At 38.8% G+C, this 26841-nt stretch overlaps 1 long non-coding RNA gene across 1 annotated transcript; it reads left to right on the top strand.

Annotated features, from left to right (window-relative positions):
• The first annotated feature begins 302 nt into the window (after positions 1-302).
• On the top strand, positions 303-26841 carry LOC147573432 (uncharacterized). The gene is made up of 3 exons (XR_015244515.1): positions 303-347; positions 23458-23576; positions 26109-26841. It is a non-coding gene; the product is annotated as an uncharacterized LOC147573432 (long non-coding RNA).

Below are 26841 nucleotides of genomic sequence, written 5' to 3'. Positions count from 1 at the left end.
AAAATTATGAAACTAGCCATGTTTCCCTTTAAATTTTCACTGCCTGGGGCTCAAGGCCAACTATGTACATGAATCAAGAGTCCAAAGACTCATGGTAAGTATCTTTTTTGGTGTTTTGTTCACCACCCAGGCCAGGTCTAGAGTTCACATTCTAACATATACCTTTCCTGGCCCTCATCTCTTATTTTAACTCATTTGATCTGTTCCTGTTTTTGACTCCAGTTGAATAGAACTGGATTAATCATAATCCTGTGTTCATATTGTACTTACGTTTTCTTTTCTTTCTTTTTTTTTTTTTATTGCAGGTGATCCTGTAGTACAACAAATCCTTTGTGGAATGAGGCAAGGTATAAATAAATTACGAGTAAGTAAGCAATAACTTTGGAGCAGGAAGAAAAATGAATACAGAAGCAGGACTAGGAAGAAGGAGATCAAAATTACTGTGCATGACAAACTAGACTAGGGTGAGGTGGCATTTCCTGGGAACAAGGAGAGTAAAGAAATGTGAGGCGATGGGCAAGGTGGAAAATAATTACCGTTCCCACGGAGAAATTCTGTGTGGGAACCGTCCATCAGTTTGTGGGACCAGAGAAATCTTAGGTTCAATAAATGGGTTTGTTTGCCTTTAAGAATGTCCCTCTACCACAGCAAACCTTTGGTAAACCTTGCTACCATAACAGCCTGGAATTGGTAAGACACAGAGAAATGATAGTTTCCACAGTGAGACTTGACAGGCCATTGCGATAGGATGGCAGGATGAAGAGAGAAAGCTTGGATTGTTAGAAAATGATAAAGCAAGTAGTAATGGGGCCCCGTAAGGAAATAGTTAAGTCTCTCAACACATGAGAGAAGAGATATTCTCTGAGATATTCACCTTTTCCTTTTCTCTGCTTCTTCCATTTTTTTTATCCCTCTCTTTGCTTTCCTCTCTCTTCTGTAGCTTTCTTTTCCTTCCTGCCATCAGCCCCTATTGCCTATTATCTCTCCTTCTCCCTTCCTTCTCAGAAAGTGTTTGACTATCTCCTAGGTGTGGAGCCTCTGCTAGGCTGTAGGCATTTAGAGTAAAAAAGAATGCATGGCTTCTGACGTCCTGGAGCATACATTTTAGTAAAGAACATATAAGAAAAATTAGATTAAAAATAAAATGAGTAGAGTTTATGATTAGTGCTATAATGAAAATAATCAAGGGATACAGAGAGAGTATATTAGACAAGTAGGGTGGAGTAGGAGCTATAGTCATAGGGAACATATTTCTTAAATTGCATGAATTCATACCGGAATCAGTGGAAGGCTCCCTCAAAAGCTGGAGTAATTTGGGGCATCATATCTCATTTCAATATATATTCTTATTATATGCTGTTGAAATTGGGTCTAGGAAGGAAAGTAAATGGGTTTATGGTTGTGCATTTTCTACTTAGGCCTTGGTTCCCTTATATTTCTATTTAGCTATTCAAAATGTGATGCTTTTATGTAAAAGCAAATAGAGTAGCTGTCAACTTTTAAAATGTAAACCTATTTGATTTTTCTCTCTGCCTCTCTGTCTCTGTCTCTGTGTCTCTCTCTCTCTCTGTCTCTCTCTCTTACACACACACACACACACACACACACACACACAGCATCTATGAAGCAGTCAATGGTCCACCTTCTAAATAAATTGATACTGTTCTTCTTATTCCACAATAGGAGAAATTTGCAGAAACCAACCATATTATGGGTTGAATTTGTGGACTTTATGACTCTGGACCATCATTTTCTTTCATCCATGCTTTCATGGAATGTATTAACCTTGGATGTTTTTGTTAAAATTTATTTCCAGGAAGTATTTTAATTTTTCCAAAGTAGGAGTCTGACCCTTTACAGTTAGGAAACGTTACATTAACCCTGCAATGAGTAAGACAGGTTTTGAGGATAGTTTCTAGTTATTTTGGTGAATTAGCCTTTGAGTAGGTCCTGTCTCTCTAGTGACTTTCTTGACCAGCATGCTCATATTTATCATGACCAGAAAGAGACAAAAAGGAAAAGGCTAGAATTCAAAGTTAGTTGTAGACTATGAACCAGAGAATTACCATTTTATACTGTATTTTTAAAAAATATAATAATAGGGGCGCCTGGGTGGCGCAGTCGGTTAAGCGTCCGGCTTCAGCCAGGTCACGGTCTCGCGGTCCGTGAGTTCGAGCCCCGCGTCGGGCTCTGGGCTGATGGCTCGGAGCCTGGAGCCTGTTTCCGATTCTGTGTCTCCCTCTCTCTCTGCCCCTCCCCCGTTCATGCTCTGTCTCTCTCTGTCCCAAAAATAAATAAACGTTGAAAAAAAAAATCTTTAAAAAAAAAATATAATAATAATAATTACAGGAATAGTTCCCACTTTCCTGCCATTCAGGCATTTTGCATAAATTGGCTGTTTTTACTTCTCAGAACCTTACAAAATTAGGATTATTGGCCTTTTTATATGAAAAGAGGAAACTGAGGCTTGAAAAGTTAAGTCAAAAAATTCACAGCTAGCTTGTGTCAATTAGAAGGAGGTTAATTAGAGGTTAAAAAGAGGGAAATTGGATAAAGTTGACTTTCTGACTCCACAACTCCAAAATGTATCGTCTTCACTGCTGGGCTGTGGTACTGCTCTCTAGTCAGAGAAAACGGTAGACTTATCCACGAATAGCCGAGACTTACGGCGGGGGGGGGGGGGGGGGGGGGGAGCTTTTGCAAGGTAGATGCTCAGAACACACTGAGTGAGGAAAAGGAGCTACAGCATAGTAATCTAACAGGAAATAGGGAGTGAGACGTGTGTAAAAGCAGCTGGCAGATATAGTAGGTGTCTAGGCCAAGTTATTGTATCATTGATACAATCCTCATAATATCTGCTTGAGAGTAGTTTTATTATCTTATTTTGCAGACTAGGAAGTCAGATTTAGAGAAGGTAAGCAACTCGACACTGACTGACTGAGCGACCTTGCAAAGAGCCTGGGTTGGCACTATCGTTTTAAAATGGAGAAAAAACAACCCCCTGCGGAATTATTATTAACTAATGTGAGCTTTCAAGTCAGTTCACACAAAATGGCTGTTAGCGTAACTAGTGAATAGAAGATACTTGCTAATGATCACAGTTCCTGTTTATTATCACCATCACTAGCACCTAAATCTGCTGCTCTATTTGCTTCATTTTAGGAAGGTCTCCTAACAACGTGGCCCTTGTTTCTCTGCAACAGTGAATCATCACCCACTGTAAAATAAAATCTCTCTCTAGAAGGCAGGAAGCATTGCCAGCATGGGTGGAGAATGTCAGAGGACAATCTTTAGATGTATGAGAAAAGTTGGGGCACCTGGGTGGCTCAGTCGGTTAAGCATCCGGCTTTGGCTCAGGTAATGATCTTACGGTTTGTGAGTTCGAGCCCCGCATTGGGCTCTGTGCCGACAGAGCCTGGAGCCTGCTTTGGATTCTGTGTCTCCCTCTCTCTCTGCGCATCCCCCACTTGTGCTCTGTCTATCAAAAATAAATAAACGTAAAAAAAAATTAAAAGATGTACGAGAAAAGTAGTGTTCAGTAAGTTAGGGAATGTGGCGGCCATGAAGATGCTGTTCTCAGAACTCCAACTGCAGGAATCATACCCAAGTCCTGCACCCTGAAGTTCCCTCACAGTTTTTGCACATGGAACTGGGCTTCCCACTGGCTTCTCCAAGCCCAGGAGACTGGCAGACACTAAAGCAGGCTGCTTGCTGGGAGACGTGGGACCCTCTGACAGGAGGATCCATGCCTTGGCTCTAGGAATTACTGGGTTTGGTGAAACTGTGTTACAACAGTACTGCAGTCTGAGACTTCTTCTAGGCATTCTTTGCATCCTGCATTCTTTGTTAAACCTGAACTGAGGTCTCATAGTGCATCCAGGCTCCCGCTCCCAATATTTTCCTCACACTGACTCTGCTTCTAACAAACACAATTTCCCAACATCTGGATTTCCATCCCCAGTTAACATGATCTTTGAACAATTCATTTATTCTTGGGTGTCTCATTTTCTCCCTCTCTCTCTCTCTCTCTCTCTCTCTTTTCTTTTGCTAAACTGAAAAAAGACAGGGTTATAACAGACAACTCTATTAATTGCTTTCATTTTATGATTCTAGAGTTATCAAATGCTGGCTATAATGTGGATTAGCACAGTGTTTCTTATATTTCAGTGTGAGATCATAGTGGTGCTAAATGGTTATTCCATGTGTAAATTATTCTTTGATCTAAGAACAAATATTGTTTTATCAAAGAGTAAATATTGCTTTGATTTTTGGCTCATGGATACCAACATATTGCAACATAACAACAACAAAAAAAGTATCTTTGAAGATTTGCCATCATTAACACTTCTGATCCAGAACTACTTATATAATTTTGGAGTAAAGCATGAAATCTTCCTAATTGGCTTCTTGTTTTCCAAATTGAAAAACAATTTAATTAAACAAAATTATATGTCCATTATTACCATCAAAAGCTGACTCAAAATTCAACTATTCTCTTTCATTAGTTTTGAACTAGTGGGAATAGTAGCAGTGTTTTAAATCCAATCATGATAAAAACACAATCTTACTCCAAGGTAGATTGCTCCTTCCTAAGTCAATACCTGATTCTTTAAAGGCACAATAGTTGGATTATTCACTTAAATGACGAATAGATCAAATATGGGATTTTTAATACAGAATGGAAAGGTTATGGTATTTGTGCTACAACTATAAGAAGCAATAGGTATTGTCTGTCGTTAATTAAGAGGCGAACACTGATAATCCATCTTTATCAATGGATTGGAACACGAGCTTGAAAACCAGCTAGATTTAATCTAAAATGGAGTGTTGAGATTTTCCAAAATCTCTTACACATTATCTCAGTGTAGGACTATTTTTTATAATCTTGTTCTAAGGCTATGATCAATGAGAACTTTAAGAAGGATTTAGTGGTGATGATAGGATTTTCTTCTCTTGAAAGATGTCACACTGGGGGAAAATGCATTAATGGAAAAGAATTTTTGAAACTTATTACTTGGCCAAATTTTACAATACATGGTTAAGACCTTTGTTATCAAAATATTTTAAAACCCAGTTTATGAAGGTAATAATCTTGATATGTTCAACCTTGATATGCAAGAACTGAAGTAATGGTCTTTCCAGATTTTGTGGTATCCCAAATTAAAATGCAATGAAATTGTGCTTAGGCAAAGTCTGTCAGTAACATGTTTATTTAAATCCGTCTTAGCTGTGAGAATTACATTCAAACTTTATTAAAACAATTTACATTTTAAACATTTTCATTGCATTTGTGGCTTTATACAAATTTGGGTTCCATTCAAATGAATTAAGGAGAAAACAGATGTATCATTAGTGTTTGTGGATATCATGTCCAGGAGTAAAAGCATGCCTGCTGTCTGGTAGGAGTCACCTGCCTAAGTTCAATTTGGGATAAGATTAGCTACCACTTCAGTTAGAAAAAAAAAAAAAAAACACCAATTGCAAAAATATTAGCCATCTTGCTAGATGAAAGTCCAATTATGAATATAGGGACATAATGCCAGCAACATTATTCTGAGGGTTCGTACCATTCATCAACCCCAAGGTGAAAACTGAAATATCTAGTACTGCCATAGCAGCTTGGCTTCATTTGGCAGGTTGCATTTGCAATTAGCATGAACATTTTTAAAATTTGATTAAAAAAAAGTGGTTGGCCAACATTATTTCATTTTCCTTTTTAAAGCCATTTATAAAGTACACTAAATTCTCTACTTCTCCATGGGTAGAGTTGGACTCAATAAATGTTCATGGAGAAGGTTGCATTTCAACCAGAATGTTCTTCTTTGCTTATGTACCCCTTGCATGCACCATAGTGACTGTATTTCTCCTCTCTCAATCTCTCTCTCAAAAATAATAACTACATGTGTATGTAGATATGTATATGTATGTATTTATGTATGGTGTGTGTCTGTGTGTGTGTGCATGCACGTGTGTGTGTGTGTGTGTGTGTGTGTTTGTGTGTGTGTTTATGTGAATCCTTTAAAGAATCCATGAAGATTTAATTGTTTTCAAACACCTGATCTGATTATTACTAAGCAGATTCTTCATTTGGAAAGCTTCTTTCCTACCTGATACTAGCTGCATTTTAATTCTAATAAAAAATTTACCAATAAAGTACCATAGGTTAGCAAGGCCTTGTTATTTATTTGCACTTCCAGCTGGACATTTTGAAGTCTTAGTTGTCAGTTATTCATTGAAAAAAAATATATTTTCTTTTTGAAGGATGCCTGGCAATATTCCTGCCAGCCCGTAGCTTTGGGTACTATAATGGTTTCAGATTTACCGTGTCCTGCCATTTCTTTATCCTCTCCATTTCTTTGCCTTATTCTTGTCTTATTTCTTAATTGCTTATTTTTCTTTTGACTTTCTCCCTTACGGCCAGCTTTTCAGATTGAACTCCTTCCACACACCCCCACACTTTTTTCTGGCCAACTATTTTTGCTGAAAACCTGGGCTTTCCTTGCTCTCCATTTTAGGCATTTTTTTTTCTGATTTATGTCTAGAAAAACATTGTTCTTCTCATGACTCCAAAAATATCAGCATATTACAACTTCAGCTAAGTGTTTCTTCCCATGCCCTGCTCACCTCTTAAGAAAGTAGAAAACTACTCTCAAATCATGCTTGTTATTGCTGTTGGTAGTAGCAGAAATAGTAGTAGTAGTTGTTGTTTTTACACATTTGGAGAATACACGGCAAATACTTGGAATTTCCTCAACAGACATAATTGCATTTAGTGAAAGCATCAGCACCACCTAATTAAACAAGCCAATAATCTACAGTTCTCTTTAGACTAGAGATTTCAAATTGGCCATTGATTGGCTGTACTCATATACGGTTGTATTTTCTTTAACCACAAAATTAAAAAAAAACAATCAGAACAGTTTAGAAAAATATAAAAATTGTCATTTTTTTGTGGTGGAAAAATTAGTAGATTTGGCAACAATTGGCTTTGGCTGACAAGTACTGCCCCCTTTAATTCAAGTCTACTTTCTTCTTTTGCTAGCCCCTACTGTTCTTTATCATTTCATACCTCCTCCACCTCACTTATTGATATTTCCTGTTCGGCCGCAGTAAGAATTTGAGTTTTTGAAGTATGCTCAATCCATGTTATTTATTGCTTCTACTTGACCAGTAAGTTCTGGCAATTGTATCCTCTGAACTGAGCATGGCAACCTTTTTCCTTAAAGGGCCAGATAGTGAATGTTTTAGCCTTTGCAGACCCTAAGGTCTCTGTTGAAAGTTCTCAGCTCTGCTGTGGTAGCCACAAAGCAGCTATAGACAATGCAAACAATTGTGAAAGACTATCTATATTCTATATTTATAAAAGTAGGCAGAAAGCTAGATTTGGTCCACAAGCTATAGTTTGCTGAATCCTGCTGTAGATGATCATGTGCTAAAATTTGTGGTCCTGAACACCACGTGAATGTATGTGTGTGTGTGTGTGTGTGTGTGTGTGTGTGTGTGTGTGTGTTTGCATTCCTTTTGTCTTTGTCTTTCACATAGTCTGAGAATACTTAAAAAAAAAAGTAACATTCAATGTTGTTCTGTTACCTAAAGACAGAATCAAAACTCTGAATAGAGAAATTTTCATGAGCTGATAATTTCTTCTAGAGGTGTTTCCACTACTTCTCCCTTTAAAATATCTTAGGTTCTATGCACCTGTTTTTCTACCTGTAAAATGGAAAGGAGGGAGGAGATAATAACCATTTGTCATAGATTGTATGAGGGTTAATGGGATAATGTCTATAAATTGGTAAGCATAAATAAATATTCAATAAATAGCAGCTGGGGTACAGTGGTGGTAGGCATAGTGGCTGTATGTAAGTTTGAGAGACATTGTGCAGTTGACAACCGTTGGGAGCCATTTTGTGCACTAACAAAAATGTGGTATTTCATGGAATTTTGGAGTTTAAAAAGTATTTTAAATGTATAATTCCATTTAATCCTCGGTCATACATTCTCCAATTATTTATTTAGCCGTTCTTCCTAGCACAGTAGCTAGAACATAGTAAGAATTTAAATGTTAGACAATATTGACCACATGAATAATTTCAAAGAACTTACATTCTGGATGAGAACCCGATGGTAAATCAATACATAAAGTTGATGATTGTATATTATGGTGAGGATTCTTTAGGTAATTAAAAAGGTCACATAATGCAGGTTAAGGGGTAATTTGCTACTTAATTTTGATGGTGGGCTACTGGAACTGTATTCCACATGGGTAACATTATCCTAAAATATAAAATGTCAATGAGGGCTGTGGGGTTGGGCAACCAAGGTGGCCCTGTTTAACCTTGAAGGGCCCCAGGAATATCCCTGGAACATACTTTAAAAAGGTTCTTGGAATTCACAAAGAATTTATTTACTTCCTTGAGGAGCAAAGACTTGAGGAAGTTAGTAAAAAGAAATAGTAAAATAAAAACGACAGTCTTCTATCATAGACTGTTGGCAGATGGGAAGCAGTCATAGAACAAAACAACAACCAAAGGACCTTGGCCTGACATCTTGGTTAAGTGCAATAGCACTAATGGCAAAACAACTTGTCCAGTGCTTTCTTCAGTATTTCTTAACAGAATTATGGGGGACGGAATGAGAGTAGATGCAGTCACATGTTCAAGAAAGTTTAGTTCATCCACCTTTGATGAGCTGTAACATATATTTGAGGAAGGAGTATGTAGTCACATGGTCATCAGAACTTTCTAGGTAGAAAATGAGAGCCGTGTGATAGATTTTGGTCACTTTTTTTTTTCTGTATACAAAGGGAAGCCATCAAATCGTTTGGACCATCTCCTAATAACCCAGAGTATTAACTAAAAGAAGTATTTACTGTGAAGCTCTTATAAGCATTGCTTGTATTAGAGGTATTATGTATACATTACCTTATTAATCCACTTAATAGCCACAGGAAGTAAACATTAATATCACTACTTTACAGATGAATACACACCAACTAAGTCTCTGAGAGAAATATGAAACAATTTAGGGGAACCTGTATTTCAGTCCAGACATACATGCTTTCACCCACACCTCAGTTCCTTATATTATATATACGAAGTTCTGACCACATTGATTGAAATGAATATGCTTTCCCATTGAACTGGTACCATGAATGGTAGTTATGCTCTTTGCTATATTACCCTATCTTACAGCTGAAATGATGGAGAATCTGTTTGAAATCTAAATGGGCTTTACCATCTCTATCTGAACAGGGAACTCAGAACTCTCAGCCTCTCCTGGCTCTTTGGAGTATGCGGTGATCAGAGAAGAGGCTGTGGGAGTGTCCATGCTTAGAGAGAGCTTTGCAGACACAGAGAGGGAAGACAGGTGGAAGGGTTTGCACCAGCAGCCCTGGCAGTGGACATGGGTTGGGGCCGGGAGAATAGGGTTGTGAGCATGCCACAGTCTTGAGTGCCAAAAGCATTTTCAGGCCCACAGAGGGTCATGGGTGAGCCAGGTCAGTCAGTGGTCTCATAATCTTTATCAGAATGCCAGGTGTTCAAAAGTCATATACTTACTTGTGTGTGTGTGTGTGTGTGTGTGTGTGTGTGTGTGTGTGTGTGAGGGACTCTGTCTGCAATCTTAAATTGAGTGAAAACGACCACTACTTTTTTCCCTGTGTGTTTTTGATTGTTTTGTTTGTTTGTTTCGATCTGAAAGACTGCCACTTTTTCTGCCTGGCAACTCCTATTAGCTTTCCTTGACACCACTCACAATCCTCCCTTTTTGCTCTGTGCATAACTCTGTCGGTGTGTTCACCACAACACTAAACGTTTTTATTCGGTGTATTCATCTGCAGGTATCTCTTGACTCTAAAGCTGCTTGAGGGCAGGGCCAATGCTTTATTTAATCTCTCCGTCCCCTGTACCAATCCCTATAGGTGTAGCACCGAGGCTCTTTGATTTGGATTGAATGAAACAAATGGCAAACGAATATTTGCAATTTTACCATATGAAGGCAAAATGGGGTTAATTAGTTGAAGATTCTAGAGAAAGATTTGATGAAAAATTAAGTACTGCTTCCCCTCCCTCTGATTTCCCGGTTTGTGATGAAGGATGTAAAGCTGTCGGGGTTTTATGAATCTTGCCACTAGCCAGAAAACCTTTCAAATATGATTCAATTTCATGCAAACAGAGACTCAGAGCAACTTGGCAGTTAACTGCTAATGGCTTTTAAGGGTTTAAGTCAGCCCTAAACATTATTCCAATGAGTTTTTGTGGTTTAATTACCTTAAAACATTAAGTAGTCAAAGAGCCCATCAATATAGATACATTTAGAGATATCAAATGTGCACTGCTCACAAATACCGCCTTGAAGGTGTCTAATACAGAATCTTATTTTGCCAAAAAGCATGTAAAAATAGTTTAAGTTTACCTATTTGAGCCTAATGATGTGTGCCATCATTAAGCTGGGAGAAATGTGAATTCAAAATGATCCTCTAAACAGCAAGGAAGACCTTTACAAAGCACGGGACAGAGCAATCTCATCCTTGCCCTGTTCTCACCCACACCACATCCACTTTAAGCAGTGTATACATTTAGTAGTTCTGATCCCAGGCTTCGGATTTCAACGGTTCTGGGTTCAAATATCGCCTCTACAGCTTGTAGGGAAGTTAAGTAACAGGACAGTAAGTCTCAGGGAGAATAATAACAATAATCATCCAGCTAAATTTTTATGAAGATGTCAGGAAACGATCCATATAGAAATATTAATAGTAACAGCTAGTATGTGTTAAGCATTCTTTTATTTTAAAAAGGCTGTTCTCATGGTTTATGGAGGAGGGAAAATAAAGGAGCTTGAAGGTTCACTATCCAATTTTAAGCCTGTAAAAATGGACCTAATATCTTCATTGTGATTTTCCTTATTTGAAGTTTAATTAAAGAAGCCAAAGGTTGTCACTTATTTTATGCACTGTTTTCTTCTGCAAAACTCATCCTTATCCTTGGACTCACAATAACTTCATTACTCTTTTCAAGTCAAATCACATTCCAATCTCAACAATTCAAATTGGCCTAAGATCCCACACTAACAAAATGTTAATATTTATGAGTAATGCATTTTGGGTTCAGAGATAGGGAGAGAAACCTTCAGGGAAGCAGAAATGAGTTATTGGCCTGCTATAGAATGTGTCATTTGGAAAGAGCTTCATTGTAGGGAGAGATGATTCAAATGCACAATTTCAAGGGGCAATGCAATCTAGTTTACTAATCTCTCATTATACTAAGGTGAGGCTTTTGTGAACACTGACTGTTCATTAGCATCTCGATGCCACAGAAGAATCCAGATAATGGGTGCCAGTTTTATTCTCATTATTGAGCAATTCAAATGTTTGCATTTCTTTCATTAAGCCATCATTTAAAAAATTAAGAGTAGCAAAGGGTAAAGGTGGGTGATTTGAACCATATAATCATGGGCATTTTATGTTAGGTAATAGTTATGTATTTTTAAATTTGAAATTCTCCAAGTAATGTATGTGCATACCTCATGATCTCTGGAGTCACACGTCTCCCTTCATTTCTTCTTTCTTTCACACATTCTGTTTTGCTCTCTCACCAGACAAGCTGATCTCTCCCCTATGATAGAACTCAGTTCTGAGACTGTGCCTGGAATCTGTTGATCATTTCCGATCTAATGCATGTAAAAATGTTTTTGCCTGGTTACAAGAAAAGGTAGATTTTTTTTCCCCAAAATTTTTATTTAAATTCTGGTTAGATAACATATAGTGTAGTATTGGTTTCAGGAGTAAAATTTATTGATTCGTCACTCACATATAACACCCAGTGCTCACCATAAGTGCCCTCCTTAATACCCATCACCCATGTAGCCCATTTCCCACCCAACTCCCCTCCAGCAACCCTCAGTTTGTTCTCTATCGTTAAGAGTCTCTATGGTTTGCTTCCCTCTCTCTCTCTCTTTTTTAGGTTTTTTGTTTGTTTGTTTGTTTGTTTGTTTGTTTGTTTTTAACATTAGGAAGGTAACAGGGAAGTTGAATAGGCTAGTAGAAAGCTACAACTTAACATCTATCAGTAGCTGGACAAGCCAGTTTCCCAAAATTGGCATAAAATCCCTTTATTTTTTTAAATTTTTTTTTTCAACGTTTATTTATTTTTGGGACAGAGAGAGACAGAGCATGAACAGGGGAGGGGCAGAGAGAGAGGGAGACACAGAATCGGAAACAGGCTCCAGGCTCTGAGCCATTAGCCCAGAGCCCGACGCGGGGCTCGAACTCACGGACCGCGAGATCGTGACCTGGCTGAAGTCGGACGCTTAACCGACTGCGCCACCCAGGTGCCCCAGCATAAAATCCCTTTAAGTGAGGGAAACTCCAAATGCTAGCTCAGAGATTTCAATTAGATTTTAATATGGGATCTTAATTGATATTCAGCTATGGGAAATAGTAACTTAACAAAGGAAAGAAAGAATATGTATAAGCTTTTCTACTTCTTTACCTCAGGCCTCCTTAGGTTGAATCTTTTAGTAATCCCATCAGCCAATGCCCTGATACAAGGTAAATAATAGTGCTAAACAGCAACAACTTCAGTTCCCAGTATCTAACTGCATCTGGATGGTCCTTGAAGTGTTGGGGGAAGAGGAGGTTATATGTGAAAAACACAAGACTGGTGTGAGGACCAAGGAAGTAAATCAGCTAAAAGGCATGTGTAAGTTATATTGCATAATATAAATCTAAGGTGCCATTAGATTAACAAAATAATGATTCACCGTGAATCCCCAAAATATTTATCAGATTTTAATTGCTCTAATACTAATAACAGTAGTAGTAAAGGGGCCCCTGGGTGGCTCAGTCAGTTAAGCGTCCGACTTCAGCTCAGTTCATGATCTCACAGTTTGTGAGTTCAAGTCCCACATTGGGCTCTGCACTGAGAGCACAGAGCCTGCTTGGGATTCTCTCTCTTCCCCTCTCTTTTCCCCTTCCCTACTCACACTCTTGCTCACACACTCTTTCTCGCTCAAAATAAATAAATAAGCTTAAAAATGGATATAATAATAGTAGTAGAAAGTACTAGGACAATTATAAATCTGTCTGTATTGTGCTATAGTTGATTAAGCATGGGTTTGAAGTCAGACAGACTTAATTAACCCTATGGTTTCATTCTTACAGCTCCATGGCATTGGGCAACGCACTTTACTTCTATAAGATGTGGATAACAATTTGCATTTCCAGAGTTAGAGATAGTGTATCTAAAGCATGTAGCATGGTGGCTGACACATAGGTATTCAATATTCTAGTCCTTATTTCAAGAAATTTCCATCATAAAAAGAGAGAATGAGGGGCGCCTGGGTGGCGCAGTCGGTTAAGCGTCCGACTTCAGCCAGGTCACGATCTCGCGGTCTGTGAGTTCGAGCCCCGCGTCGGGCTCTGGGCTGATGGCTCAGAGCCTGGAGCCTGTTTCCGATTCTGTGTCTCCCTCTCTCTCTGCCCCTCGCCCGTTCATGCTCTGTCTCTCTCTGTCCCAAAAATAAATAAATGTTGGAAAAAAAAAAAAAAAGAGAATGAGTTTCTTTAGAAGTAAAACAGTGTCTGTGCACCTCTAAAGGGGCCAGAGGCAAGGGTGGCAGTGAAGCATAGATAGTGGACGGACGTGGGTCTAGATTCTGGCTGGTTGAGTGAGGTCTGGCCAAGGCTCTGATGAGACATGAAGACAGACGCTTGTGCTTCAGGTTATTTTAGTTCTCTGTTTTATAGGATACCGCAAGAAGACATTTCCACTCAGAGACCCCTTGTTTCATGCAAGCACACCATTAGACTCACTTAAAAGCTGATAATCCCTGCCAGCATCACTAGCCTCTGCCAGAAGAGGAATAGAAATCAAGTTTCCCTGTTGGTTTTATCAGAGAAGAAGCTATTGAACAGTTCCTCATGTTCATCATTGAAAGGGCTCTAGGTTTTTGTAGGTAAATTGCTGAAACTCTCTACGTTTCAGTTCCCTCCTTGGTAATATGGAGCCAACAATGAAACCTGATAGACAGGGATACTGTGTGCCATTTCTATCCGCACATCAAGCGCCTGTCACAGGGTCTTTTTAGGTGAGGTGTCTCAGCCACTCCAGCCCCCGCTAGCAAGATCTCATCCGTGACAGGGTGAACCTGAGATGGTATCCGAGCCCCTAACATCTTCTTCATCTTGCTTCCATTTTCACTATGTTCTGGATCATGGTCACGAAGTAATATCAAGCTCTATTCCTTCCTCTTAATACTAAATAATAAGCCAGTGCGTTGAAACTGCTGTCATTAGCTGCTGTTAAAAACCCTACCTCTGGACTCATTAAGGAGGGGTTAAATGGTTTCATCCAAAACCTTCATTGTCATCATGCTCACTTGTCACATGTTCTCTATATGGCCATTGCTGAAGTCTGAAAGTTTGTGTCTCCCCCTCCCCCCAACTCCTATGTTGAAATCTTAATTCCCAAGCTGGTAATATTTGGAGGTGAGGCCTTTGGAAGGTAATTAGGTTATGAAGGTGGGAGCCATCATGTTTGGGATTTCTGCTCTTAGAAGAGAGGTGTCACAGAGTTCCCTATTCCTTCCATGATGTGAGGACACAGTAAGAAGTAGGCGTGTGCCATCCGGAAGAAGGCCTTCACCAGAACCTAACCATGCAGGTGCCTTGATCTCAAACTTCTAGCCTCCAAAACTGTGAGAAAGACGTTTCTGTTGTTTGTGAGCTACCCAGTCTTCAGTGTTTTGTTATAGCAGCCTGAACAGACTAAGATAGGCGTCATTGGGCTGTGTTACACACATTATCTCATTTAATCCCTAAAACAACTTTACAAGGTAAATACTATTATTATTACCATTTTATAGATGGGGAAGATGCAGCTTATTTGGGTAAATAATATGCCCCAAGTTCTAGAGCTAATACAGAAGAGGCTGGAGTTTGAGCCATGTTTTCTGGTTGTAATGTCCATTTATAGTTCTTTGTATGATTCTCTCATCTAAGGTCAAGTGACTAAAAGTAAGTGGCTTAAAATCATGAAGAAATTTTCGTACGGCATAACTTGGCCACTGATTGGCCATCACTCCAGTGTGACAATGATGAGGTTATTTGTCCTTTTTTTTTTTAAGTTTATTCATTTTGAGAGAATTTATTTTGAGAGTTATTTATTTTGAGAGAGTGAGAAAGAGTTAGCAAGGGTGTCCGTATGCTACGGTATGAGCAATAGAGGGGTAGAGAGAGAGAGAGAGAGGAGAGAGAAAATCCCAAGCAGGCTCTGCACTGTCAGCACAGAGCCCGATGTGGGGCTCAAACTCACAAACTGTGAGATCATGACCTGAGCCGAGATCAAGAGTCTGACACTCAACCAATGGAGCCACGCAGGTGCCCCTATTCATTTTAAACCTGAAATGTCTTTTTTTTTCTCTGAGAAAAGACCCTGTTCTTATTAGAATCAGCAGCATAGCAAGTGTAAGCATATCTTCTCACAAGTGTCTGTAGATAGTATGTTCCTGGATTGTTTTAATTTATAGTAGAACTGGAAGAATATTATGCACATCAGTCTTATAAATAATGTGACATAAATAACAGCTGCATTTAGTGCCAAAGCAATTATTTTCTTCTGAAGTAATCGTTCATTTCTTAGCGGGACCTGGAAATTTGCATTCAGCATGGTCTCCTTACATATTTGGGTGAGGCTGCTTTACTCAATTGCCTGGATGTTTAATACCTGAAAATAATTAGTTTTTATTTGAGAATTGTCAAGATCTACTGGCACTTTTTACTTTTGCCTGGGATAAGGAGCAAGATTGTATTCACAGTAGTGGTGTACCAGGTACTCGTTTTGCTTTCAGCCTTGTAGGAGTGCTGCAGAGTTGATACAATGAATCCCCAGTGCCTGGTGCAGTGCTCCGCTCTTTTGCGTGTCAACTCCTTGTACAGTGATTTGGGGAAAAAACATACTATATATTGGGCTCTGTACTATATCCTGGGTACACAATGGTGAATACAACAGAAATCAACAGACCTAAACTCTGATCTCAAAGATATTTTTGTCTAGGGTAGGATGCAGGCAATAGAAGTGTAAAAAATATGAATTTCATGGGGCGCCTGGGTGGCGCAGTCGGTTGAGCGTCCGACTTCAGCCAGGTCACGATCTCGCGGTCCGTGAGTTCGAGCCCCGCGTCGGGCTCTGGGCTGATGGCTCAGAGCCTGGAGCCTGTTTCCGATTCTGTGTCTCCCTCTCTCTCTGCCCCTCCCCCGTTCATGCTCTGTCTCTCTCTGTCCCAAAAATAAATAAACGTTGAAAAAAAAAATTAAAAAAAAATATGAATTTCAGTAAGTGCTATAAAAATTGAGACGATGAAAGCGAATTGCTTAATGATCAGAGACTATGAGGGCTTCATTTTATAAGGAGGACTCGGAAGTACTAGAAGCAACTTGTCCAGGAAAAGGGCAAAGCTGTTTTCCAGGAAGGGAGAAGACAACGCATTCTTCTCTAGAGCTGGAAACAACTTGATGTTTTTGAGGAACTGACAGAGGCCAGTATAGATTGGACATAGTAAGCAAAGATGAGTTATAGCTCAGGGAGAGATCACAGAAGGTGCCAGAAAACAAGGAAGCTAAAGAAACTTTCAAAGTTAAGAAACTTTCTCTGGGCCACCTAGTTAATTAGTGATCCTTTGACACCAGGTTTCTATGACTGCAAATCCCAGCTTATGTATTATGTACCTTATGTATTATGAGGTCCTAGAATTGAGGCATTCAGTAACATAATGATGAAACATAATGATGAAAGCTAAAGTGATTTGGTTCTTCGATGTCAAACATTCTTCTAATCGCTTTTCATGCACAAAAGAACTTAATCCTCGTGTGAAAACTGTGTGGTATTTTATTCTTGGTGCAAAACAACATTATCCCCATCATACATATGTATGGAGGCTACATTACTTATCAGTATCACACAGCTAGTCATGGATGGACTTGAATTTGAACCAAGAGTCCTAGGACACTTTAGAGATTCAACTTTAAATGCTCAGCTTAATGACAGATTAAAACTTTTTTGTTATTATTATGAAGCTATTTACAACTTACCCAAACACTGTAAGAATAGCACAGTTTCTTTTTCTTGAGGTAAAGCTGTTGATATGATGCGTTACCACCCCTGAAAGCCTTACCAAATGATATCTACAACCTAGACACTCTCTTCCCTTATTACAATACAACTATTAATATTGGAAAAGAAAAATTGATACCTGTTTTCTGATTCAAGACTCTGTTTAAGTTTAACTTCTAGTGCCAGTAATGTCTTTATAGTAAAGGGATTCAGTCCAAGATTATACATTGTATTTTGTTGTCATGTCTGTTGAGTCTCCTTCAATTTGTAGAATTCCTCATTCTTGGTTTGGCTTTCATGACCTTGTCACTTTTGAAGATGATAAGTCGGTTGTTTTATAGAATCTCCCTCAGTTTGGGTTTATCTGATATTTCCCCATGATTAGATTCACGGGCATGCATGTGACAGAAATATTGCCGTGTTCTTGTCGTTGACTCCAGTCAGGGGCTATAGTTACAACTTGTCCCAATTTTGAAGGTAAGAATGTCGATCACCTGATTAAAGTGGTGTCTGTGGGTCTTCTTCACGCTTTTTGTGCTCCAACACCCTGCATGGGCTTCAGCTCTCACTCACAACACTCCTGCGCAAATTCCTCCCCTACCCATCTGAATTTCGCATCCCTGTGCCAGGCCACTGTGGCCACTCATTCCCCCTCCATGCTTGTGCACTACTCACCTCCAAATGAGTATCCCTTGCACGCACGCAGGCTCTGACCCTCCTAAGCTTATTCAATCCCATCTGATGGCTGTTGGACAGAATTGTAAAGTAAGGAGGAAGAAAGGAAGGGAGGAAGGAAGGAAAGAAAGCCAAATCATAACTTTTAATTAAAATAAAAGACATAGAGAAATCAATTGTTTTCATTTGAGAAAAGTGCCCAAAGTGATGCTAGCTGAAACAATGTTGAGCACATTGTTCTTTCTCATTACACACCACAGAAATTATTGCCCATGCCCAAAGAACAACAAAAACCAAAAAGCATTGTTCACCTGAATTTGCTTCTTTCAACAAAACATAATTAGGATATGTTTCACGTACAGTGAAATATCCATCATTAGCACAAGGGCCAACCTTGCACATTATATGCATGTATTATATACATATGTATATGTATATATATATATGTATATATATGTATTATATATATATATGTGTGTGTGTGTGTGTGTGTGTGTGTGTGTGTGTGTGTGTATATATATATATAATGGATATTATGAGCTATGATCCCTTAGTCTGCCTCATTGTACCTGCTGTTCAGTTGTCTAATCACTGTTCTCAGGAAGTTAGGTGTTTTTCTAGTATGAAGAGGCTGTAATTAATCATTATGTATCCCAGTTCTTTTTTCTCTGTATTCTGGACAATATAGATATGCAACTGGAGAGTGCAATTCTGCTTGCCCTCACTTTTAGACCATAACATTGTTCACATCTGCCTTGAAGCCCCCTACCCATAATGGCATTAGCAGAGTAGTTTTGAGAACAAATTTTGGGGTCAAGCCCAAGATATACTATTTGTAACTTGACTTTGACCACATGGCTTACTTAGGTAAGCTTCAGAATCTTTACCTTTAAAATAAGTATAATTTTGTGATGTTGTGAGGAATAACTTGGGTAAAGTGCTTAGCACTGTTTGGTTCAAGGACTGGAAAGCATAGACTTAAATGTATCAAATGCTTATCATACCTGACAGCTACTCTCCTTTGAACATGATAGCATTTCATTAATTTCTCTCTCATAACAAGAGCTGTGTTTTATTTGTGAATCATAGAATCCCACTGGGCTGGGATCTTAAGGGCAGCAACCAGGTTTCATTGTTATATCCTCAGCACTTAGTATAGTCACTCGTAACATAAAAGGTACTCCATGTATACATGAATTGAAAGATGGAGGGTGGTGGAATAGTGGAATTGTTAGATGAATGAGTATGTGGATGAAAGAATAAATGCATGAAAGGATATGTGGACAAAAGACTAAACAATTATAACAAAGAATTCAGCATTTATTGAACATCCATTATGTGCCAAACAATTAGCAATTTTACATATATGTTATTTAATTGGGTTATTATGTTATGGGAGAGAAAAACGAAGCTTAAGAGAAACTAAAACATTGTTCAGACTTTTGACTTTACCAAAAGAGCTCTAAAAATGTTTCCGTTTTGATATGACCTGCAATAGAGTCTACCTATTCAACATGATAGAAATGTTTGCTATTTATTCAGGAGATTGGATTGTGCAATTATTAAGAAAACTGAGCATAGTCTAAACTGTTGAGGTGGATAACTATCCATTAGAGAAAAAAAAACAACAACAACAAAAGACTGGGTGAGTATTTCTAGATACAAACGAGCCTGTGCACTACCCTGGAGGAGACACAGTTTTCTTTATTTTCTTTTTCTGGATTCAATCCAGTAATGTCAGAGATGAAGCATTAAACCTATACAATATCTTTGAAGGGTAACTCTGAGGGATTATGTGGGCACAGAATTTATAGGCTCCCACAGATCACTGCTACAACATTATCTATAGTTTCTTGGTAAAAGTCCATGCCTGTGAGTAGGAAGATGTTAACTAAAATGTGACGAGATGGTGCTCACAATAGAAGAGTAGTTATAAGAATCCGAAAATAAAAGCCCCATGGCCCATAACCCATTCCCAGAGTAAATATTTGCAGAATGTGACTACATTCTAGAATCTACAATCTGCATCTAGAATGTAGTTCTAGGTACTTGGGAGGTAAAGCCCAAGATGTATGTCGCCTGCCCTCCGGTGTCTCCTTGTCCGCAGAGGTGAAGATGCTGGGAAAATGCATAGTTTCAGAGGTATAATGAACTCTTTGTGTATAATGCTTTGTGTAGCAGAATGAAAGAGACACAAGTGAAGCCCTGAGAATATGGTCCTTGATGGGCTGAAGGAGTTGGTGATGTTGTGGCATCAAAAATAGGTGGCTTTTTTTTTTTTTTCATTCATGAAACATGAGTGGAGATCTGCCAGAAGGATAAGCGAGGCCTATTCTGAGAGAGGAACCACAATAAGATAGACTACTACACAGCTGGGATTCAAAGTGTTTCCCTATGACCCTAAAGGCTGCATATGGCTCTGATTTTCACTTAGAAAGGTTCGTTTTTGGAGAGTGACCTTTGAGTCTGAGAAAGCTGAAGTAGACAGAGGTCAGACCATGAACCATAGAGGGGAATGCATAGAAGCACATGTGTAACCCTATTTCCTGTCATATTTGAGCCCCTTGAAACTATATATATATATATATATATATATATATATATATACACACAGATACATATATATATACTAATTATATATACTATAGACTTAGATATAATTTCCAAATATATACACATATATGCACATATGTACACAATACATATACACATATATGTAATTACATATGTGTTTATTTATCTTGAGAGAGAGAGAGAGACAGCACAAGTGGAGGACAGGCAGAGAGAGGGGGACAGAGAGAATCCCAAGAAGGTTCTGCGCTGCCTTTGCAGAGCCCTGTGTGGGGCTCGAACACATGAAACTGTGACATCGTGACCTGAGCCGAAACCAACAGTCAGTCCTTAACCGACTGGGCCACCCAGACGCCCCTATATACTTTTGAAGTACGTGTTACAAGCAACAACTTTATCAACTAGTAGATGCACACGAAAGGGGGATCTTGATCATTATTTCCTCCTTCCATTTTATAATTTTTGTTGTTTTCTTTTACAGGAATGGTCACATTTTGACTGATCTTACTCCTTCTTGTTTCATTTCATACAGTACTCAAATGAATGATAAAAAAAATTTCTTGTACCTTTCCTTATTATTTTGAGTATTGATGAACTGTGACCTTAATAGAATTAGGAAAGTTGTAGCATCTCAGTGAATGGCCTGGTAAGGAGCATGGCTCAGTATTCATTTTTCCACCTCCATGTCATGCTGTGCTTCTTGAAATCAGTTGTGTGCTGATGCTTAATTAGTCCCCAAGAGGAGACTTTTCTAAGGACTTTCAGGTATCATTTAGCTTTTGTGTGGAGTGTGCTATCAGAATGTCCTTTCTGGCCTGTAACTTCCCCGTCTACATCATCATTCCTAGAAACAGATCTCCTGGTATGCTCTGACAGTGGTTTCTGAAATTCCTGTTGATATCCGAATTTTTTGGAAGAGCCAAAATAAACAAATAAATAAAAATAGATTTGTATAGCAAAAGATATGTATTATCCAAATCCCTTAATTTATTATGAAATGAGAATGAACATATTGAGCAACACTTAACTCACCAAAATGCTGGCTCCATTGCAATTACCATTCCTTTTCTCTATTAGACTGTATTTTGTGCCACTCATATTCTGTATTTGAAAGGCATCTTTAGTTTTCCTAAGCAAATTATTAGGTTTTCAAAAATAAGATAACACAGTTTGGTTTTTTTGAAAAGTAAAGAGCCCCTTCTAGACTCTCCCTTCCCTTTGTTGGAAGCAGTAAGCCAAGAACAAAAGAATCACAGTGGCATGTCTAAAGCTTGGAGAATTTGCTCAGAAAAGTTCCCCAAACACAGGTCTTTTAGGAGCCAGTAAATTAAACACCTGACACACTGTCTCATTGGCCCCAACACACAGGGTCATCTGATTATGGCTCCTCATAAATGGCCAAATTAATCTCAATCCCTTTAAAAGGTATAATTCCTGTAGAACCCAAGAATATGTGGTTAGTTACTGTCACTCCTGAAAAGTTCTGTTTCTCTGGTACTAACTGATAAAAGACGGGGATTTCTCAAAGTCAATCACTCAAAATAAAGAACTTAAATCCGTTTTAACATACCTCTGGGAAGCAGATCTACATTAACCTCGTCTAGGACTTCTCTGGCAATAATAAGGTTTAAGAGAGTGCACAGCCACTGGTGATTTCTGCAAGTGATACAGTGAGAGGACAGAGACAATGAGGCAAACATAAAATGGGACCTGGGATTAAGGGATCTTCCACTCAGCCATGTGTAGAATGTTGGAAATTAATGTGCTATTGTTTAGCAGGCAGCTGTCAAGTTATTGTAATTTGCAAAATGATTTTTTTTTTTCCTCTTCTCCCTCACTGAAGGCATGTTAGAAATGGCTTCATTTCTGAGGGATGACAAAGTTAATCCTATCTTGAGTTCCATTTGAAGAAAGTGACACTCAAAGCTTGTTTTGCATTTATCAAATGAGCCAGTGAGTTCAACATTTACTGAGCACCTCTGAATGGAAGACTCACGGTTGGATACCAGGGTTATAAAGATGAATTGAGAACAGTCACTTCCATCAAGATATTTAATGTCTGGTGGGAGTTACAAACAGAGCAGAACTTTGTAATTTTCTTTTCTGGAAATATATGAGTAGAGGTCAGCAAAGGGTAGTAAGGGAAGACACAGATGGACCTAATGGGTAGTTTGAAAGTTTAAGAGCAATGGAATGGAGACAAACCCAGAGAAAGGAGACTAGTGCCCAGGCAGGGTCCTGGGTTGGGTATGGGTCTCTGAGGTCTTTAACATATCCAGGGGCAATCTGTGTCTCCACAGAAATATCTCACTGTATTAGAATTATATAACGGTGTTTATTAAATACAATTTAATTACAAGCCCTTGAGCAAGAACTGTGTTTTATCGTCTAGCATCTAGCAGTGTGTGATATCCTGTGTGCACAAAGTAATCAAAAAGTGGCAGAAATTTAGCCACGCCTAAACAAAGATTTTGAGAACACTATTAGTGGCACAAATCTAAGTTCACAAGAAACAAAACACAGGGCTATGACTGTGATACACAACAGCAGTTCAGAAGCTAGGACAGCAGTAAACGCTTCAGGAAATGGGGATCTAAGGTGGGCAAGGAGCAATCATCTGGCATATCGGCTCTAATAAATAAAGGGATGCTTAGGAATAGTTCATAAGAGGTGGTGAATTGTGAGGGTGCAGGGCCAGTTGGTAAGTTTACCAGTACAGGAGTTGTTCAGATGAGCTGAAGAAATAACTAACTAAATAAGTAAACAAATAACAAAAAGGACCTTCATCCCTTTGCATCCGCTTTATGCCAAGGCATGCCAGAATAATGATTGCTTTAAACTTCCATGACCTCTTCCCTACATTGATCTGCTGATGAAAATCTTCCAATCATAAGGACTGCACTGCACCCCAAATAGAAATTCCATAAAGTTTATTTTGATAAATTGTACTCATTCTGTACCTGAGAAGCCTACCACAGATGGAACATATATCAGATGATTACCTGGGTTCCCACTTGCTGAGGATGTCCTACTTGCCAGTTGGTCAGAAGTGATCAGCCACTGCGGTCTTACTTTGATCCATTGTATTTTATTTTTTCTGCAGCCAAAGAACTTGGCGTCCAAACAGAAGTGTCGTCACTTGATAATGGATATACTTGAATCTGCCAAGCTACCCATTCAGCAGCAGGATATTTGACAGCCTTTCTGATTAAAGAAAAGAAGGTACTTTACAAAAAAGTTCTCTCATGTTCATGAATTTTCAAGGTGGGACTTTTATTTTCCATCTGGCATCTGTTTGTTTCTAATTTTCTCACTTTAGGTGAACAAACTGTAGGGGATTTAGGGAGAGTTCAAAGATATTCTGAGGCATAAGGGCAATCACCTGTACCACTTTTTTTTTTTTCAACGTTTATTTATTTTTGGGACAGAGAGAGACAGAGCATGAACGGGGGAGGGGCAGAGAGAGAGGGAGACACAGAATCGGAAACAGGCTCCAGGCTCCGAGCCATCAGCCCAGAGCCTGACGCGGGGCTCGAACTCACGGACCGTGAGATCGTGACCTGGCTGAAGTCGGACGCTTAACCGACTGCGCCACCCAGGCGCCCCTGCACTGGCTGTTTCTTAAGTAACTTTAATTCAAAACAAGTCAATATGCCAAAATGCGTATTCTCCCCCCCCAATCATGAAGTTTAATATGCATTACATGTACTTGAAAGGTTCCTATAGCATGAACACATATAATAGGGACCTTCACGTGCTCAGAAAGAGGCCTGTGCAAAATGACACTTAAATTGAGATGTAAAGTTTAATGATGAGTTAGCCAGATGAAAAGGAACAGAAAAGAGTTTTCAAGGCAGGGAAAATAGTATACGCAAAAGACCTGTGGTTGGAACTGGTTGTGGAAGTCTGAAGAAAAGGCCAGTGTGAATGTAACGCAGAGAGCAGGGAACAAATGCAGCTGTGTCCTTGCTTCTGATCTTTCTCGAGCATATAAAACACCTAGGGATTTTCTTTTCAATGCAGGTTTTGGTTTAGCCCGTTCTAAGTGGAGACAGAGCAGAAGCTCTTCCAGAGAGACCTCCCCATGATGTCAGTGTTCCTGGTCCAAAGACCATGCTCTGCATAGTAAAGTGCTATATGGAGTTTGGTTTCTGCCACTATGACCAGAACGGGGGATTGTGTTGTTTATTTCAGCATTACCTAAGAAAGGGTGGGGATGGGACATTAGGCATGCCAAAATAACAACTTTGTCATTCTCTTATTTCTTTCTCTCTTTTCTCCTCACACTCTTTCCCAATTTTTATGTTTAGTTTCTATCCAATGCAAATGTAGAGAGAGGAGCATTTTGCGCTACTGTAGAGAGCCTTTTCTACCCAAGGAGAATGGGGCATGACTCCTCTGACTAGTTTCATGGCAATAGTTTGACCAATCTTTGTAGCTAGGACGAGTCATTGACCCATCATGGGTCATAAGTTTATACCCTGGTCAGGTGTAACCTGATTTACCCAAATATATAGTTATCAAGATATGAACACTGAATAAAGAATAATTGTGAGCTTATCAATGATCCCAATTTATGTCTCCTAATAATATCAAAACAAAAGAATAAATTTAAAGCTGTAGTGTAGGATTTATTAGTGCTTAGGCAAGAAGCAGAAGGAGATGTCATTTTACCCTTTAATAACTCTATTTATTTATGCACTAACACAGGTAAGCAATCGTTATTTAGAAGGAAAGCAAGAAAATGACAAATTAAATACTACTACTACTACTAACCTCTCAAAATGTACATTGGAACTAAATGAACAGAATTCTATTCTGAGTTGCTCTAATTTTATAGACAATTCCTGTGGGTGTTCAGAATAGAGTCAGTAAAGGTCAACAACATTACATGTGATCCAGGACCTTATCACAAGCTCCTCCAGCATGTGAAGAATTATTATGAGACCAGGGGCTCTTTCTTCTCCTAACAGCAGGTCCCTTTTAGTGGAGAGAAAACAACAGTTGAAAAGGAAGAAGTCAATGTAAGAATGCTATATCAAGGTCACTGTGATATGGTTATTAAAACAACAACAACAAAACACTGCAAAAAGATGCAAGCTTGACTTATACTACTGTGACCCTGGGCATATCGTTTATTCATTTATAATATGCATTGATTACATATCATGATATGTCCTTGATTTTAAGAGGTTTGGTCTACTAAGGAGGACAATAATAGTTACAAAAACTTCTATAAGAAGAGAACTTTGACAGGGAAGAATATCATAGGGAAATGGAGAACTAAAACTTGCCTATGTCAGTCAGAGAGACCTTCACAGAAGTGGAACCTTTTCAGGCATTTCAGCTGAGGCATGAAGACTTAATTAGTGGAGGATTTTCAGGCTGCAGGAAACTTAAGACAGAACAAAGAGCCACTTACAATTTCTCATGATCTCTCAGGAGACTACACAAGTAGGTCAGAAGGGCAGGTGGATATGGTATGTGAGCATGTGTGGGGGGGAGCTGAGGCAAGAAACAGGATTGGGGATGAATTATGATGAAAGTAGATTAGCCTGAATAGGTAGAAGGGAGATACCACAACATGATTTCTCTGCACTTCAGTTTTTCACCTTTTAGATCAGCATGAGAATGCATATATGTTTTCTCATTTAATAGTTGGAAAAACCTCAGAAGGTAAGCGTCTGGCACTTTGCCAACACTTAATGAATATCAGTTGTAGGGGGGGGAATAATTTTCCCTTTACCCTTCCAGGTTCTTGGCTGAGACTTCCCTGTAATAAAAGATGGATCAACATGAAAACAACAAACTGAAGTTTAGTAACAAGTATACATCCTGCATACATGGAAGAGACCCAAGAAAACTGTGTAACTCCCCACAGTGGTCTAAGCCATCACCTTAAATATCCTCTCTACCTAAAGACAGAAGAAGATGATGCTGGGCCAGACCGGGAAGCCAGTTCTGGGAGATTTTTAGACAAAGCACAGTAACCAAAGGTATGATTTTTGTGCAGATTTAAGTCACTGCCTTCTCCATTGATAACAGTTTCATTGATTTAGTCATCCATTGATTTAGTCATCTCCCTCTTCCTGATACAAACAAGATGCCTCTTACAAATGGAGATTTCCTTTATAAATGTAAATATGTCTCACCAAAGGATAACTTTTACTTTGTTTTCGGAGTTTTTCCTGTGCCTGCTGCTGGTTATTAAAAATAACCAACCTAAAATAGTCATTTTGCCAAAAATGCATATTTTGTGGTGGCCAATTCTGCTCTGCTTCTGTTGAATGAGAATCCTATTGATACTGAAAAGTAGAATGAGGTGTGTTTGTGTGTGCATGTGTATGTGTGTGTGATGCACAAATACAGTGGCAAAACTTCCTGTAAGGAAAGAGATGGAAAAGAAGTACCTTTTCTCCTAGATTTTCTACCCTAAAATAAAAAAATAGATAACCAAAGAATATTCTAGAAGAATTTATAAACACTA

Source organism: Puma concolor, chromosome E2 (genome assembly GCF_028749965.1).
Source record: "Puma concolor isolate L17-30 chromosome E2, mPumCon1.1.hap2, whole genome shotgun sequence".
Lineage (NCBI taxonomy): Eukaryota > Metazoa > Chordata > Mammalia > Carnivora > Felidae > Puma > Puma concolor.
Note: the sequence above shows the minus strand (reverse complement) of the source record. Positions and strands in the feature narration are given on the sequence as shown.